This window comes from Suricata suricatta, chromosome 3 (assembly GCF_006229205.1).
Source record: "Suricata suricatta isolate VVHF042 chromosome 3, meerkat_22Aug2017_6uvM2_HiC, whole genome shotgun sequence".
Classification (NCBI taxonomy): domain Eukaryota; kingdom Metazoa; phylum Chordata; class Mammalia; order Carnivora; family Herpestidae; genus Suricata; species Suricata suricatta.
This window is the reverse complement of record NC_043702.1, coordinates 41,373,725-41,392,730: the sequence shown is the minus strand read 5'-3', so window position 1 is coordinate 41,392,730 and position 19,006 is coordinate 41,373,725. Positions and strand designations below refer to the sequence as shown.

General features: G+C 42.2%; 1 long non-coding RNA gene across 2 annotated transcripts in view; it reads left to right on the top strand.

Moving 5' to 3' along the window:
• Window positions 1-19,006, top strand: part of LOC115287601 — a 32,787-nt gene that overhangs the window by 8,178 nt on the left and 5,603 nt on the right. The window contains exons 2-3 of one of the 2 annotated variants that reach the window (XR_003906557.1): window positions 1,273-1,576; window positions 3,633-3,672. This is a non-coding gene — a long non-coding RNA (uncharacterized LOC115287601). The remainder of the gene's footprint in view (window positions 1-1,272; window positions 1,577-3,632; window positions 3,673-19,006) is intronic. The other variant, XR_003906556.1, reaches the window with a different exon arrangement.

The window sequence follows — 19,006 nt, the reverse complement described above, 5'->3', positions numbered from 1 at the left end:
ACTGGAAGACTGACGACTCTTGATTCAAAGTCCAATTCTTTGGCCCTGCTAACCTTGGTCTGCAGGCACAGGGCTACCGCTGTGGGTCCTGACATCTGTTTCTCAGCCCAGGTCCCAGACACAATTTCTTGACAACTATATTAGCAAAATCATTTAGCCTGTACTCACAAGAGCATTCAAAGCAGAGCCAGTTTGTTTAGTGGATCTGATTTCCTGAATTAAGGAAACTTCCTTTGGCAGAGTGTGGGCGGGCTCTAGACAAAGAGGTTTTATGCAGTGTAGCCATAAGGTGGACATTAGTAACTTCTGAGGAGAGAATAAAAAAGGAACCTGGATATTAGAAACAAACTTAGAAAGTAACTCCTAAGGGCGCAGGTGGTCTAGCAGAGGCTCAGGGAGAGAGGCTGGGGTATCTCCTCAGACACAATGTGAATGCAGACGGACCAGACGTGAGACGTGGCTCCCAGGAAGTGCAGGGGAAGGATGAGGACCCCAACAAAAATTAGGCCCCGGAAGACAGACAGGTGCAATACCTACTTGCAGTCGTCACACAGTCACTGTGTAAATGAGCAATTGGTGAAATCACTTTGACCTTGATAACTAGTTAATATACACCTTTGGCTAAATTCCATTCAAAGAATACAGAGAGATACTAATGTATCTTTCTATTATGAATTTTTAAATGTTTTCATTTTCAACCAATGGTTTCAAGTATTATTTTGGACAATGCTTTACAGTCTCCTTTGTTAGTACTTGTCTTCAAAAAACCTCCAATATAATGCCAGGAATATCTCCCATAATTCGAAGTCGGTGTTATGCCAACTATGAAATTCTAGTATAGGATTTCATTGATACTTGATCCTGAATAGCAAATGTAGATCAACATACCCTGTTCTTTTCTGACAAATGCCAAACCTCAGAGCAGCCCCACACAAGTGACTTGTTTGTGACAGCTTTGCTTCTCAGGCTCTTTCAGGTCCCCAGAATATAAGCTCCCTGAGGGCACCCAAGCCTGGAGCATTCACTAGCTTCTCATGCTTGGTAACACCTTGCTGACTCAACAGATAATAAGTGCTAATGCATTTCCTATAGCCTTATATTTACTGGAAAAAAAAGGCAGGGAGAGAAAAATTCTAAGTGGATGTAGAATAAACAAACAAATATTATAGGATGAAAAAACTTCAGTGAAGTTCCCATTTAGGGAAACAAGGTATGTAACTGTAATAAAAGAGAGAGAAGTAGAAGAGTCTGTAACATGTTTTCTCTTTTCAGAATTCCCCCGAAACTACAGCGGATTACTTCAGATTTTCTTGAGGGTTTTTCTGTGCACTCTCCAATTACCCTTTGAGTACCAGCACTAGAGGATGAATCTGGCACTTCTGCTTTCTGAAATAGCCCTAGTGCCTCATGGAGATGAAATTCTCTGGCTTTCAGTTTCCATTTGGTAATAGCCCCATGCACATCAAGTCTGACAGGCCGTTTATTGCTTGGCCCTGTGCACAAGAACGGTGGATGAGGGAAACTCCACAGAAGAATTCGGGAGCAAGAGCAGCCTGGCCTCATTGGGAAAGGGCAGGTAAGGGAGCAGGAGCCCTGGATGCTTGCTAAGGAGGATGCAGAACTAGAGAGGGAGCTATTGCTAACCCATGGGAACCCTTCTCGCCTGCCCCTCCCCCACTTTCTGGGGCGGGAGGAGCCACTGCTTCCTTCTGGGTCTGTCAGGTCCTCAACCCTGCTTGTGCAACCAATACTCTGGGAAGTGACAGGGCAGACTTTTACCATCATCAAGAATAATGGGGTACATAGAGAGAAGCAGTCATATCACATAGCAGTTGCTCAGGGAGCAAAGAGTCTGAAGTCTTTATTTCTGAATTGAAAAGCTTACTTTAAGGTAGAAATATATTCAACGTCTTTAATCAGTCCCCTATAATGTGAGCATAATGGCATTTATGTACACCACGCTAATGTTATAAGGACTAATTAATGCTTTAAAGTGTGGACTTCAAATCAAAATGATTTCAACTTGAACCAAGTGGAAGACTTTTAAAACAACAGGCATATGTATCCATCTATACAAAACACCAAGGATTTCCCCTTTGTTCTCTGCTAAAATTAAAAAACCCTAAACAGCAGAATGTTTTCAACCCTCTGGTTATTGATGGCTGAAGCAGCACGCACATAAATACTGTAAGACTTAGTAATTTCTTGCAGAATCTGATTCCTTAGGGGAAAACGCTCTTCAGTTATTTTAAGCAGTGAGTTGCATGTTCTCTGAGTGAGTCTACTGTCATAGCAACTGATTTACCACAGAAAGCAAGACAGTGCCTCAGATCAGAAGTGCTTTTCCTTCTCCTTAGTTTGGGAATCTTTTGGTGACTTTCAGGTTTCAGTTCTGTGACTGAGATACCCATCATGGAAAATTTCAGTTAGTGAATGATAATTCGGTGGCAGTTTTAAAATTTCTGAAGTGCCAGATGTAATGAATCTTCAGATGCTATGGTTTGGCGCCAAAGGTTGTGAGAACACACCGACAGAAAACGGGAAATCATGGCAGATGAATGGGAATGCCAACTCCATGAGTCTGTGTAAATGTATCCAGAAAATTCAAGTTTAAAAAACCCAGATCAGTTAGATATGTAAGGCTCATCTGGATTACCTTAATTTTAATCACATTATGGTTAATCCGATCCCGCATGGAATTATAAACTGATTTACATATTCCAAAACAGTCAGGGAAACAGCCAACCAGTGGCCTAACAAGGCTGTCTCCCACACTTAGAAAAGGTCTGAAAGGGAAAACAAAGTTAATCCTTTGGGGGGAGATGCTCTAGTGGCTCTCAGCCAATGAATGACGAAAAAATCAGCAAGGAGGTGGATCTGTGTAATGCCTTTTGCATAAGAACACAGTTAAAGAAGGATGCGTGCAGCTGTGGCCACCGAATTTTGTAAGATTACAAAGTGTGCGTATAACTTGGCCATAGGCAAATCTACATATTCACCTCATCTAAGTATTAGACTTGGGGAAACACTTAACTTTAACTCTTAATTTAAAACAAGGTGGTGGGGGAGTGTTAGGAGAAAGGAAATACACATCTGAAATCACATATCTGAAACTCTTGAGATCCAGAAGTATTTTGTAATTTAGGACTTTTGGCTCTTGGGTGGATAAAAAGGTAACTATATAATATCATACGTAAAACCCTGAGTGAGGTCTGGGCAGCACCCTGTAATAAAGCAAATTAATATTTCAGCAGAGAAGTGTATGAAAATTCACACTGATTGTGATCAATGGAGATTAAAAATAGCCTCAAGTCAGTTCATGGCAGGTTTTGTTGCTAAATGAGTTTATGTCTGGCCGGGCTTTGATATCAAATGACTTATAAAGAGTCATTCATTTATCAAACCTCTTTGGACTTCAAACTTGGTGTATAAGGGATTGTTAACCATTTGCTTTATGCAGTGATGAACATACCTCTCTGTCTCTACACTGAGTAAAGCTGATAGTATGCATCGTCCAAAGGAGAAAAATAGGTGAATTAAGGAGTAGTAGAGCTATAAGTTAGTAAAGGAAAATAGTGATATTTGGAACATCTGCCTTCCAGCAGAATTTCTTTTGTTTCTAATAAAAACAGGAAGCGAGTGGATGGAAGAACTTATCCGAGCTGTGTGATGGTGAGTCTGGTGTAACATGGGCACAAATAAGGCAGTCAGGACACACATTGGCACCGTGGTGTGGTAAGAAAGTGAAATAAGGACCAACAGGATGTCTGGCAATGTTAGGTATGACTGTGGGACAGGCACACTGTGGAGAGGTACAGAGCGAGGAATTCTGCATCAGTTAACAGATGGCCTGAGTTCACACTTGACGCCATTATTTGTTTAACCTAAGCCTCCGTTTCCCCGTCTGTGAGATGGGAACAGTACTGTCATAGGGCTGTTAGGAGTCACCCATAAAATAAAACCTGTAGAACACTTAGCACAGTGCTGGGTGCATGGTTAGCAGTGGAGAGTAACGTTAATTGTTTGTTACTATAGGTAAAGTGGTGCCACGGGTTCTGCGTGAGTACGCAGTTTTCTTCTGCAATATGCCCCCGATGGGGCTGCTCTTAAGAGGAAAAGCACATTTGAGGGCTGTCTCTTGAATAGGAATCTTGTTTCACTGAAACTTTAATATAAGCTACAGGGGTTTTTGTTGTTAAAGTAATGGACTTCCCTACTCTGACCCACTGCCCTGACCTTTCTACTTTCTTTTGTATGATTGGAGTTTTAAATCAACCAGTGTATTAGGCCCAGGATTCTGTGACAACTGAGTTCAGAAAACTATTTAATTTTCTTCTATAGTTTTCTGAATTAATCTTCTTTCTTGGTTGTCATATCTCATAACTCATAACGTCCTATGTATTGAATTTTGGGCTTTCTCTTTCCCCTTCACCATAAAGCTATGTACCTGAAGGATCGCCAGCCCTCTCATCTTTTTCCCCTTAATTTTCACTGCAAAACAAATTCACACACTTCGTTGCATGTACACGTGTGTGTATGTGTGTGTGCGCGTGCGCGTATGTGAAGTAAACAACTAAAAAGGGAAAATCTCTTGTGAACTTTCATAATTTTAACAATGCCATCCTACTTTCCAGAGATAATTGAAGTTAACCATTAGGACTGTGTTCTTCCAAATAACTTGCTGTGTATATACAAACATTCATATCCTACATGCTAGGGAGGAGCTTGCTATTGATTTAGCAAAAACATCATTCTGTACATTCTGTTCTGCAGCTTGCTTTTCTTCCTGTTTAATCAGGGGCACTGTTCTTCTGTTGTTATTTTTCCCATTATTTGTAACAAGTTGTATTCTTTTAAACATAATTGTGTATAATTATTAACATATTCCTTCACTCACTGAAGTAGTATTTACTGGTCATCAAAATGAGGAAAATATATGCTGCCTGCTTGCTGTGAGAAACGCAAGGTGTAAGAGACATACTTTTTGTTCTCTGGATGTTTATAATCCGGAAGGAGAAATAAGACACGGACACATGTCCATACACATTAGGTGGTACAAAGTATGTAAACTTAGATTTTGGTAACTTGTAGATCAGAAGAAAGTAAATTAATTTTTGGAAGGGCTGGTTAGGAAAGGTTTTTAGGAGATTTTGGATTTAAATTACATCTGAAAAGATTGGTTGGATTTCAGATGATGTAGAAGAGGCAGGAAAAATACCTTTCACCAAATCTCTGAGAGGAGAAATATAGGACATATTTAAAAGAGGGCCATAATCCAGATGCATGGATTGTGAAACACTTCTTGATTTCAGAGATATTAAGAAGTAGGGATAAATGTAAAAATTAAATCAAGATAATATAGTAACTGGTCGATTTGACTGGAACGGCAGGTTTCCAGAAGGTACAACTGATAGAAAAATCTGGAAAAATAAGTAAAAGCCAGATCAGGGGAGTCTTGAATGCTAGGGGAAATCTGAAATTTGCCTATTTTGATTCTTGTATTAAATTTGCTTCCAGATGCTTTTTTTCTTCTTATCACAAGCTATTAGGAAAGACCAGATGCACTAGTATTGAAATATAAAAGTCTATATTCTGGAATACTTCCTCAAATGATGTCTTTAAAGCGGTTGGCCCATTTTGGTAGGCCCTCCCATTACAGACTATTTCTTTTTTCCATAAAGAGGTCAACATTTTATATTCATTTACTATGTGCTAGGTACCAAGATGTCATAATGAACAAGACAGTTTCAGCCTCAGGTACTAAGGCCTGGTTAATGAATTTCCAGCGCCATCTCCCTACTCCCCAGACATGGTGTCAAATTTGGCTGGCCTACCGATCATTCAAAGCACCCGCTGCCTCTGATGCTTTGGCCCCGTTTATGGCTTGTGGTTATGATTTCCTGCTTGCTCTGCCTAACTCTGACTTCTTGAAATCCCCACACCCTTTCTTCACACCTACGTGACTTTTTTTTCTCACTGAGCTTTCTTTATTCAAAGCAGAACTTACAAATGATTTTTTTTAATGGCATCTCCACATTTTACTAAAGGAAAAAATATTGGATTGTGGATTTCCTTGATGTCAGCAAAGACAACTTAAAACGAAGATGATGATAGAGCACAGATGGGATTAGAAATGTGTCAAAGATCCCCTATAGAAAATGTTTATAACAAACGCAAATGGAGAAAACTTCTATTTGGGTCTTAGAATTAGGCATGAAGCTCTGTGTAGGATTTTTCATTTTCTTGGGGAATTGACCATTTGCTGTGATGAAACACCCCTCTTTATCCCTGATAATATTCTTTCTTCTGGAATCTACTTCTCTGATGTTAATACCGTTTTTCTAGTAGCTTCCAAGTTGATCCCCAGTGATCCCCAAGCCCTGGTATACACACCCTTGTGTAGTCTTCTCACACTGTACCAAAATTGGTCTGTGTGACTAATAAAATGTGGTAAAAGCAAAGTTATTTACCTTCTAAGATTAGGTTATAAAAGACTGTGACTTCTGTGATAGGTCCTATTTCTTGCTCTCTCTCAGAATACTCCTCTGGGGAAAGTTGCGTCATGAGCAGCCCCAGGGAGAATCTGAGCAACAAGGCCAACCACCGGGTAAGTGGGCTTGGATCAGCTCCTTCAGACCCAGCCAAGCCTGACTCCTCGACTGGGACAGACCCTGAACAAGAACACCCAGCTAAGCCACTCCAGATTCCTAATACACAGACACTATGAGATAATAAATGTTTGTTGTTTGAGATGGCTACATCTGGGGCAACTTGTTACACAGCAATGGATAACTCATACACTTAGCTTTCTTGTTCAGCACTGGCTTCAGAGCCTTTCGTCAGAGGCCACACATGATCTGCTTTCTCCCCAGCAAGAACTGATAAGATCATGTATGGAATGTATCTATCCAGGGAATCCTGTCAGAGTCTTAGGGTCCAAGGCTTTTGTGATGTGCTGGTCACATAAGCAGATCTTGCTACACTACCAGCCATGCTGAAACTCAGGGCCTCAACGATGAAACTACGTACACATCATTAATTTTGATATTCATGCCAAATAACTTGTCCAGCTAGTATAGCATAGCCCACTGTTCCACAAAGTCATCACCTGACTTGGAAGGGCTATATTCCCAAGGGTTGCTCAAGGACCATTCATGATTCCAGATTCTCTTGGAGATATGCAACGAATAAGCAACCTGGGCTGGTCTGTTAACTCTTTCCTCACTAAAACTGCAAGATCTGTAGATGGATAAGCCTTCAGAAAATTTCAGCCCCTAGGCTTCAAATCTTCCAAGTTAGGCCCCCAGAATTGTGAAGCAGAAACAAGCATTCCCCACTGTGCTCTGTGAGAATTTCTGATTCACAAAAACCATAAGTGATTATTGTTTGAAGCCACCAAGTTTTGGAGATAGTGGGTTATATACAGCAATTGGTAAATGTACAGGGTAATATTTTCTGGTTTCTTTACAAGTCTTGCAAATTTTTACTGGATGCCTGATGTGAATTTTATGTTTTGGGGCACTAGATTTTGTTGTATTTCATTAAATAGTATTAGACTTAGTTCATTGGTAACTAAGTTACTATAGTGGGTAAAATCCTTTTGAATTTGCTTTTAAAAGTTCAGCGCAGGGGCGCCTGGGTGGCTCAGTTGGTTGCGGGTCCGGCTTTGGCTCAGGTCATGATCTCACAGTTTGTGGATTTGAGCCCTGTGTCAGGCTCTGTGCTGACAGCTAGCTCAGAGCCTAGAGCTTGTCTTCGGATTTGGTGTCTCCCTCTCTCTCTCTGACCCTCCCCTGCTCACACTGTCTCTCTCCTCTCAAAAATAAATAAAACATTAAAAAAAAAAAGTCCAGAGCAGCCGTTAGCTTAGGGCTAATTTATTTATACTACTAAACTGGTCACTTTCTCAATACTATTTCAGAGATTGGTAAAACCTTTTGGTAATATTTTAGGGTCTATAGGCCATGCATAATCTCTGTTGCATATTTTTCTTTGTGTGTGTTTTTACAGTCTTTTAAATATATTAAAGTAATTCTTGGTTTGCAAGCTTTCAAAGACAATCTGTGTGCTAGATATGGCCTGTAGTCTGCCAACCCCTGCCCTATCTGATGGCCTTTGCATTCTACTCTGGTTGAAAGGAACATGAATTATTCCCAGCCCTGTATGAGTTCCAAAAACCTTTCTGCCAGTTCATTCTCACGGTGCTCTCCTCAGCCCTGGCACCATGGCCTTGCTGACCTCTGGTCTTTTTCCCACTTGGCGAAACTGTAGCTGTGTGGGTCCCCCCTCGCTTGGTTGCAGCTGGGCCTCTAGAAAGAAGCTGGCTCAGCCACAGGAGTCGCCGCCTCTATCCCTCTCCCCCCAGGGATCACAGTCTGTGCTCAGTTTTTAATTTTCTGAGAACCATTATTTCCTAAGTTTTCCTTTCTAGTTGATTCAGGTAGGAGGTTAAATTCAGCCCCTATTACTCCATCTTGGGAGGAATCTTTATTCATTCTTGAATTAAGTTAGTATCAGTGCTTGTGTTTTTATTTGGGTACCTATACTTACTCCTATGTTGGTTTCTACGTATATTGAACATAAACTTCTAACCATTTACTTCCATTTAATGTCTTACTAGTTAAACATGGAACTGTATCCCTGCACATGGAGATCGTCATCAATGCCATCAAGAGAAGCCATATGTCAGTGACCCCAGTCTTAACAGGATTTCTCGCTGGGACAAATCTTTAATGACTAGTTGATCTGAGTCCAACTCTAGACCTTTATGGAACTTCCCTTTCCAACCTTAGTACTAACCATGTACTTCTGAAGGACACATTCCACTTTTTAAGACAGCCTATTGCATTGTTGGACAGCAAATAGTTGTCAGACAATGTATGTTCTAATGAGCTAAAATGTAATTCTTTATAACATTGACTTTTTCGCTTTTATTGAATTTTTGTTTAACCTTTTCTTACCAATTTATTTTAGCCCTCATTGTGCATTCTTGATTCAGTCTACAGATCTGTATTGTGCTGGGCTCTCTGCTGAGCTTGGGCTTGGAGAGGTGAGAAAAGGAAGGTGATGTCCCAGCTGCATGCATTTCAGTGTGATGGGGGAAGAGGAAGCGTAACCAAGTGTGTAAACACAAGCAAGATTACAGTGCTATGTGCCGTGAAGAAGCGTGGTGCAATATTATACAGATGAGCATTGACCTGATCAGGGAAATTAGGGGGTGCAGTCCTGAGGAGGTATGAGCTGAGATCCAAAAGCAAAGTAAAAGATAATCTGACAAAAGGGGGTGAAAGCTTCCAGAAAGAGGGGACAGCCTTGTGAAAGGTAATGGAGCAAAAAAGAGCAGTTGGTTTTCAGATGACCCTCTTAAATGCTCTACTCACTCAATGAATACTCTCAATCACAGAAATATCACTATGTTACAAAAAGCACATTTCTGATATTTTGGGTGTAGATTTTATTTCACTATAAAAGTACTTTGCATTGCCCTTTGGAGTATAACTGCCCCCACCTTAGGTTTTTGTGGAGCTTAAGGGAATGCATTGGGTGGGGAGCTCTTAAAGACAAAAAACATAAATGTTGGATACAAAGTTAAGTACAGGGCTTGGAAGAGGCTCCTGCAATGGAGAGGCCCTGACATTGACGCCTTATTAATTTCAGGGTAAAATAAATAAATCTATTTCCGGCCTTGAGGCAAAAGGGTGCATAACCACTAATTGGTAATGTTATCAAGGAGGTTCAGATGTTGGGTTGAAATCTGGACTTGAATATACCTCTAAGAGTGTCCCAAATGCAAAGATTTTGTGTTTACTTAAATTCCAGGACTGAAGAGGTCAAAGTTTGACGTTTTGTAATCTTTGGCTCCTGTTTATAGATTGAATTGTCTGATAACCAAAACAATGGTGCTACTTTTGGACTGAGTAGCTGGGTGTGGGTGTGGGTGTGGGTAGGTTTCTTTTAAGTTCTGAGTTAAATGAATCTGAAAGTTAAATGTCTAGCTTCAACCCCTGGCCAGTTGTTTTGTTCTAGCACCCAAATCTCAAGCCATAGAATCTAAACTAAAAAGGTTTCTGAACTAATGCCTGGGCTTGATCCCCATACTAACCAATGTGTGTGTGTGGTGAACAGGTCAGGAGTGGCTCGGAGAGCACCTCCACCCACGACCCCAGCTCGTCACCTTATACCCAAATCTGCCAGGTCAGGACAACTGAGAGTGGAGATGGATGATTTAGTGCACGGCCATCTCTCCTGCTGCATACATTGTCTGCATACATTGTAGCAGAAGGGAAGGAGAGCACGTTACAAATAAAGACTTATCGCTACCCCCCTCGATCGAACAAAACAAAAACAAACCCTCAGAATCAATTATGCTCTGAATCATTATTGTAAAATAGGAGTAAAACTAACAACAACAAAATAATAACAGCAGCATGGTGAGCACTGGTGCGTTCCCAGGCTAGTTGTTTGGGCAGATCATAAAGCTCTTAGCAAACTTTAATTAGAGCTCACAGGTAGGTGAGTTACGTGTCTAGAGTTCCTGCCATTCTGGTCACTAGAGAAGTAAACTCAGGGGAGGTTACGTGGTCGATTTATGGACACTTGGTCATGCTCATCTGAAAGTGCTTTTCCAGTCTGTCAGGTTTTCTGGAATCTGACTTGTTAGGAGCCCTGGCAGGCCCTGCTCCCTGGCTTGTAGGTGCTCCGGTTTGTAGCTAATGTGTTAATAATGGCAGCTCATTGCCCCAGGGCTCAACCGCACTGAGTCTGGACATGTTTGCTTTTCTTGGAGCAAGTCTACAAGGGACACCTCTGAAACCAGGGATAACAGTCCTGGAGCCCGGTAGGCTCCATCACGCACCTGCCAGCTAAGATGTGCAAACAAGGATAATGCTTTTCAATTTTTTTTAATGTTTTATTTATTTTTGAGAGGAGAGAGAGTGAGACAGCATGAGCAGGGGAGGGTCAGAGAGAAAGGGAGGCACAGAATCCGAAGACAGGCTCTAGGCTCTGAGCTAGCTGTCAGCACAGAGCCCGACGCAGGGCTCCAACCCATGAAGCACTAGATCATGACGAGCTGAAGTAGGATGCTTAACCGACTGGGCCACCCAGGCCCCCCCCCCCCCGACAATGCTTTTCAATAGGAGATAATAGCCTGCAAATGGCTCCAAGCTGGTTTACATTTTTTCTACTTTAATATCTAGAAACAGTTTAAAAACACATTTTTGCTATTTACGTAGTCTTAGGAACTGCCACCGCTACTAAGAAGAAAGGAAACTTTAGGGCTAGTAAGGGAACAGAAAATAAAGTCTTGAAGGTCTGTGAAGGCTTGGAATTTCCCTGTCTTGTAGGTCTCCTACCCCACTCAGACCTCTGGAGGGTCTTCACACCCCGAGGACAAGGGACTTCTGCCTCAGGCAGGGGCTCTGGGATCAAGGGTGGGTGAGTGGGTTTGCTCGCCCTAAATTCAGTCTTGGTCAATTAGTTTCCAAACACCCACGGCCCTTTCATTTTATCCATCCACATGTATGTTGACATAAATCTGCCTCAAATCTATGTGACTTCTTTGGTACCAACAATAAGGAGAAGGGACAATATTGTCTTTTACTTATTAGGCAAACGATTGCTTTTTAAAAAACATCTTTTTAATGTTTGTTTATTTTTGAGAGAGAGACAGCATGAGCAGGGTTGGGGCAGAGAGGGAGACACAGAATCCAAAGCAGTCTCCAGGCTCTGAGCTGTCAGCACAGAGTCCGTTGCGAAGCTCGAACCCATTAACTTCAAGATCATGATCTGAGCCAAAGTCAGATGCTCAACAGACTGAGCCACCAGGCACCCCAGCCTTCTGTTTCTCCTAAAACAACACTTTTCAAATGCCATTGGACTTCACTGGGTCTGGAATGTTGGTGTTTCGAGAAGCAGCTCCTTTCCACCCAGACTTCATGTGTATCGTTTCAAAAGCTATGATTCTACTCCTCGTCCTCCTTTTCCTGGTCTCATCTGTCCTCATCTCTTAGTCCCCTTTTTTCCTTTTGAGTTTTACCTTTCTCTTTCTTTCATTCTTTCTTAAATTGTTGACATTAGAACTTCATATACACATTCATCTTTCATGGTGGTTTTTGTCCAAGGATACCCTAACAATTTACCTTTATACTTTTTAAAATAAGGTCTTGTGTGTAAAAATTCCCAGTTCTGGGGGCACCTAGGTGGCTCAGTCGGTTAAGCATCTGACTCTTGATCTCGGCTCAGGTCACAATCTCACAGTTCATGAGATCAAGCTCGGAGTCAGGCTGCTAGCACAGGGATTCTCTCTCTCTCCTTCTCTCTCTGCCTCTCCCCGGTGCTTCTCTCTCTCTCAAAATAAATAAACTTAAAAATTTCCCAGTTCTGGCTTTTTAAAAAAAAATACATTTATTATGGAAATGACCCCTGGTGCTCTTCTTAGATTTTAGCTGATAACTCAGAATTTATCTCCTGCAGGTGAAACATTTTTTCCCCTCGAATTCTTAATTATTCCTGCATACATAGAAGCTCATTCCTCTTTCTTCTTGCAGTGTCCAGTCATCTTTTCCTTTCTCTTCCATGAGTTGACACTACACTGCTTGGAAAACCAATATTATTCATAATTTACCAACAGCTTAGATAAAAGAGTTGTCCTGAGACACGTGCTTGGTAAGGGGAGCCTTTGGAAGAGCTTTCAATGTTATCTACTCCAGGGTGAACACCGGGGCCTACACCAGAGGGGCTGAAGCTGCCCAGGTTGCTAGGTCTGACATACAAAGTATCATTGACTGGGTGGCTTAAACAAATTCATTTTCTAACAATTCTGGGGCTAGAAGTCCCAGCTCAAGCTGTCACCAATGTTGGCTTCTTTTTGCAGCCTCTTCCCTTAGCTCATAGAGAGTGTTCCTCTCCCCAGGTCTTCACGTCGTCCTCCCCATGTGCCTCTCTGTCCTGCCCACGTTTTATTAAGACACCACCCATTGCATTAGGGTCTACTCTGATAACTCATTTAAAAAAAGTTTATTTGAGAGAAAGAGAGAGAGCAGGGGAGGGGCAGACAAAAGAGGAGAGAAAGAGAAGCCCAAGCAGGTTCTGTGCTGTCAGTGCAGAATCCTATGTGGGACTCGAACACATGAACTGTGAGATCAAGACCTGAGCTGAAACCAAGAGTCAGGTGCTGAGCCAACTGAACCACCAGGTGCCCCTCTAATAATTCATTTTAATTTAAAAGGCCTTTTCTCCAAATACAGTCAAATTCTGAGGTACTGGAAATCAGGATTTCAATATGTAAATTTGAGGGCAGGGATATAATTCAGCCCCTATAGTATCAGTATTTAGTATAAAGCATATTACCAACCCGGCACTAGATGCCGTATTTCCAGCAACATGTAACTACAAAACGTAGCCCCAAACCCTCAAAGTCCGTTCAAAGTCAGCTTTCCGAGCTCCATTAGGGCCAGATGTTGCAGGCCCCTCTCTCACGTTACAGACCCTTCGTAGCGAGTGTAAACAAGCTGCTTATCTGGTCCCCCAAGCCCGGCTTGTGGCTTGCCGCGTGCAGGGTAACCGCCAGGCAGAGAATGGCCGGCTCCGGAGGGGCAGGTGTGCCAACCGCAGCAGGAAGTGGCTCCTGCACTGAGCGGGCGACAGCGGCGCTGACAAGGGCAAAACCCTCCTGTCAGCTGCCGCCGGTAGGAGGGGAGCAGAAAGAAACAGTGCTTCTGTCAGGAGTAGGTCCTGTAACTTTCAGAGACCTGCAGTAGAAGGCTGTGGAAAGTGTCCCATTAATATAGTAAAACTCGGGCATCTGAAGGAGGTGAACATCAGTTGTGAGAGTAAATCACTTCGGCAAAGTTAAAATCTCCCCGTTCTACTGGATAAACGCTTCTTTCTATAGATGGCAGACCAGGTCCTGCTTGGAATTCATGAAGATTTTGCTATTATTCTTGACAAGAGCATGAGAGAAAAAAAAAAAAAAGCTTGAAGGGGCTTTCCTGTCCCAATGGTCCTCAGGTGGAGACTTAACCTCCCATGGAGACTTAACAGTCCCTGAGATTCACGAACAGGTTTCAAAGAAGATGTTCATCGGACAACTTTAAGTTAAGCCATCCCCCCTGAAGTGTACAGTGGATTAATATTTTAATAACCTCTCTGATGCTTTCATGAATAGTGCAATTACATGGCATTGGATTTTGTGTGTATGCATGTTAGATGTAGCGATACATTTAGTGGAAACGTTAAAAATGTTCTACAATTTCTATAACCTTGTTTTGGCATTTCTTCATGGTTTAGTCTACCAGGAGCCTCAAAAGTGGGAGCCACCTGGCACTTGTGAGCTCTGGAAGGCCCTGTGCCAGAATGTGCGTCGTGCTCATCCTTGCCCCCCTCTGAATTGTCTCCTCCAGTTCACACCTCTTGTCTCTGGCCATGTGCTGCCTCCTGTCATAGTTATTGATGAAGCTGTTTCATCTGTCTTACAGGATTGTGAGCTAAATTCCCAGCAGCTATCCATCCCACAGTAAATGTACCTAGTCTTTGTTTTCTCTCACTTTTTTTAACCTAATGTTTGTTTATTTGTTTTTGAGGGAGAGACAGAGAGAGAATCCCAAGCAGGTTCTACACTGCCAGCACAGAGCCCAACGTGGGGTTTGAACTCACAAATGGTGAGATCATGACCAAAATCAAGAGTTAGACGCTTAACCAACTGGGCCATCCAGGTGCCCCTAGTCTTTGTTTTCTACTTGCTAAACCATTTGAGTCCTCTGTAGTGTTTGTTGCGCACACCTTCCAAGGTAACCCTCAGAACTCTTCATTGTGCTCAAAGGAAGATCACCCAGAATGCTTTGGTAGAGAGCGCAAACACCTCACTGCAGTGGTGAACAACTGCTCCTGGGGCTGGGGGGTGACGTGAGGGGGGTGCCTGACCCTTAGTGTCTGAAGGCTCTAGACCTCCCTGAATGGGGAGTGGGAGATGCACACAACTAGCTCTTGCTGGTCTGTCAGACTTCTGAAGGTTCCAGTGTTATGTCTGGCTCACAGCTCAGAGTTAGTAAGAGACGCTTCTCTGTAAAGAATGGAGACGCGCACTGAATCCCTTCTCCACCTGCATGAGGTGAGCCTCTTCACAAGACCATCTCACTTTCCAGGTTCGACTCCTCTCAGCCCTCCCCAACTAATTGCACAAGATCTCAACAAACCCTAACATAGCTTTCAAGTCATGGGCAGTGAGTCATAAAATGGATCTACTCAGAAGTTTTAAGGGTCAATAATATGAAGGCAGTTCGAAATTTTCATTATTAGTAATGTGTATGCACAGGCTGACTTGGGGTCGTAGTCATTAACCCTCCAAAATATTGTTTTCAAGCATTTGCTCAATACCCTACCCTTTTGCACACACATATGCTTTAGATATGTGCTAATGTGTCTGTGACTTGGCAGTTTTCATCAGTGAGAGGCAGTGTCCCCCCATTCTACCTCCTTTTCCCCACTTCCATATACCAGAGGGAATAGATTTTGAACTTCTTTAATCAGGAATTTTGGTCTACTCTTCTATCTCCCAATAAGGTGTTCTGTTCTCAAAAGATATTTAAGTCTTACTTTATGTGGTATATGAGAAATACACTTTTTCCTACTACAGGTGCTCACAAATGCTCATTAATTCTTGCACGAACAAGATCATTTCTAATATGGAGGAAATGCTGTCTTAAGAACTAGTTCCTGCTTAGACAACACAGGTTGGATGAAGGAGGTGTCTGGCCTCACTCTGCCCCTTCTTTATTATAATCACAGCATGGAGTCGTTCATCTCCCACAACCAAACCATTCCCTAAATTGCCACAGTCTTGGAAGCCTTAGCCAGTTATGACCCAGATCTTGTGCTTAGCTATGCTGGTTTCTGGGACTTCAGGGGTGAGAAAGACTTGAGTCTTAAAAACAAGTAAACCCACTGAAGATGATAGTGAAAAAGACAGACAATCACAACTACTAGTGAGGATGTAGAGATATTGGATGCCTCATGAGCTGTAGATGAGAATGTGTAATTGTGCAGACCCTTTGGAAAATAGTTTGGGAGTTTCTAAAATGTTAAACATAAACTTATCACAGGACCTAGCACTCCTACTCGTATCTACCCAAGAACAATGAAAAGGTATGTCCATATGAAGTACGTATGAGAATGTTCACAGGTTTATTCATAACACTCCCAAACTGGAAAAAAATCCAAATGCCTATCAACCTGTGACAGTAAACACAAACTGTGGTATGTCCATACAGTGAAATACTCTGCAGAATAAAAAGTCAAGGTGAACTGGCACATGCTACAGTGTTGAAGGTCCCCGATTACGTATGCTAAGTGAAAAGCCAGCCATGACAAATGACATGTTGTATGATTCCATTGATGTGAAATTTCTGGGAAAGGCCAATCTGTGAGAGACAGAAAGCACAGCTGTGGCTGTTTGGGGCAGGGGATAGAAACAGGGATTGACTACAAATGAACACAAGAGCTCTTTTTAGAGTGAAAGGAAGTTTGCGCATTTTGTGCAACAGTAAATTTACTAAAAATCCTTACATTGTATGCTTTAAAATGGGTGAATATTTAAAAAAATTAATGTTTTTAAATTTATTTTTGAGAGAGAAAGAGAGATAGAGCATGAGCAGGAGAGCAGAGAGAGAGAGAGAGAGAGAGAGAAAGACAGAGAGAGAGAGAGAGAGAGAGACACAGAACTGGAAGCAGGCTCCAGGCTCCTAGCTATCAGCATAGAGCCCGATGCAGGGCTCTAATTCACAAACCATGAGATCATGACTTGAGCTGAAGTCAGACACTTACCCGACTGAGCCCCTAAAATGGGCAGATTTTATGGCATGTAAACCACACAACAAACAAAGGTTGTTGCTAAACTCTGTGGAGTGTGTAGAATTCTGTGTAGTTTTTGGTTTTTCTTGTCTGATTACAAATCCCAGCACAGCTATGTGTCACCCAGTCACATCTTTTCTTTTTACTAGCAGATGAGGAGAGTGGATAAGTACGTTGCTGGGGGAGGCAGGGGCTAGCTCAGGCCCGACAAGTGCACAGATGCAGCGCCAGGGTTTTCTTCACCAGCAGCCACGCTATTGCCATGGGCTGCGGGGAAGGACGCAGCTTGGGCACTGAGCAGCCAGCCGTCCTTTCATACAGCTGGCCCCGGAAGGGAATGGTGTTCCTGTGGAGGAGTGTGTGCCTCTGTGGTCATCTGCACGCTGGGGGAACCATCTTGGATGTAAGGTGTTGTCCTATCTTGACGCTAGGAGACAAAGACACTCCTTGTTAAACTGAAGCTACTCCTAAAGAATGAGATCATTTCTCTGACCACTAATCTCTTTCTTATCAAACGTCTTCTCTCCGGGTCATAACAGAGCAGGAATCCCATAGGGAATCTTCTGGTTCTAACTTGAGCTTTTGATGTTGCCTTTGAAGAAATATCCTGGAGCCTTCTCCAGTCGAGGACAGCCAGATATAAGGTGGCAAATTTCATAAGGGGACCGGCCAGGCATTGGGAGAGCAGGAGTCTGTGATATCATTCCAGCATCCCCCTCCCCAGGAGAGAAAATAAACTATTTTTTGCCTCTCAGAGTGGCAAAGTAGAAAATGAGAAAGTACACACTGTCCTAATTTGGAGTGTAGAAAGTAAGGAGCCTGAGAGTATAGCCCGGGTGGCTTAATTTGCCTCAGGCAGTACCTCTACGGCATGTTTTGCCCTGGTGGTCTAGCTCCTTGCCCCTGTGGCCCCAGCAACCTTTTTGTTTTCATGTCCTTTGGTTCTTTTGTGTATACCTGATTTTTTAAAGGTGTATTTGCCCTTAAAGAAAATAAACTTTCATTTTTTACTGTAAGAACACTTAACATGAGCTCCACCCTTCTGATTACGTTTTTAAGTTTCTAATTCAGGATTGTTAAGGACAGGCATGTTGTTGCACAGCACATCTCTAGAAGTCTTTCGTCTTACAGAACTGAAACTTTATATCCATTGAACTCCCTCCCTCCCCCCAGACCCTGACAACCACCATTCTACTCTCTGTTTCTACAAATGTGGCTATTTTCAATACCTCATGTAAGTAGAATCATGCAGCATCTGTCTATCTGTGTCTGACTCATTTCACTTAGCCTCATGTCCTCCAGGTTTATCCATATTGTCACATATAGCAGAATTTCCTTGTTTTTAAAGACTGAACAAAATAGTCCATTATACATATATGCCATGTTTTCTTCATTCATGTGTCATGGATATTTAGGGTGTTTCCATATCTTTGGTTGTTATGAATAATGCTGCAATGAAAATGGGAGAGAAGATATCTCTTCTGATCCTGAGTTCAATCACTTTGGATAAATACCCAGAAATAAGATCATGTGGTAATTCTAGTTTTTTTTTTTTTTTGAGGAACCTCTAGACTGTTTTCCATAGCAGCTGCATCATTTTGCATTCCCATCAACAGTGCACAAGGGTTCTCTTTTCTCCATATCCTCGCCAATGATTATTATCTTTTGTTTTCTTGGTACTAGCCATCCTACCAGGTGTGAGGTGATGTCTCAGTATGGTTTTAATTTGCATTTCCCTAATGACTTGTATTTGCCGTTCTATAACTAGGGCCTGGCAATGCCTAGAACACAGCAGATGTTCAATAAATTTTTGTCGATCAGTGAATTAAGTTGTAAGTGACCTCTTCTTCAGTACAAGCACAAATGAAGATCCCGTGTGAGCTATGGAGGTGGAAGAGGGAGGGTAATGTCTATGACACAAAGGCCACAGGTCTCCAGGCTGGCAGGTTTCCCTCTGGTTTCATATTTGAAGGCTGCCAAAAATGGCTGGGACCTGGGGACTTAGAGAAGTTCACCACAAAGGGGAAAAAATTAGTGTTTTGAGAAGAAGCTAAATTAAAATATTTTGCACAATCTTTCAAATATCACTAGTTTAAATATTTGCATTTTCTGAATGTTTGTGCTCTGGAGCAAAGCCCAGGAATTTTTTCCCCCATCT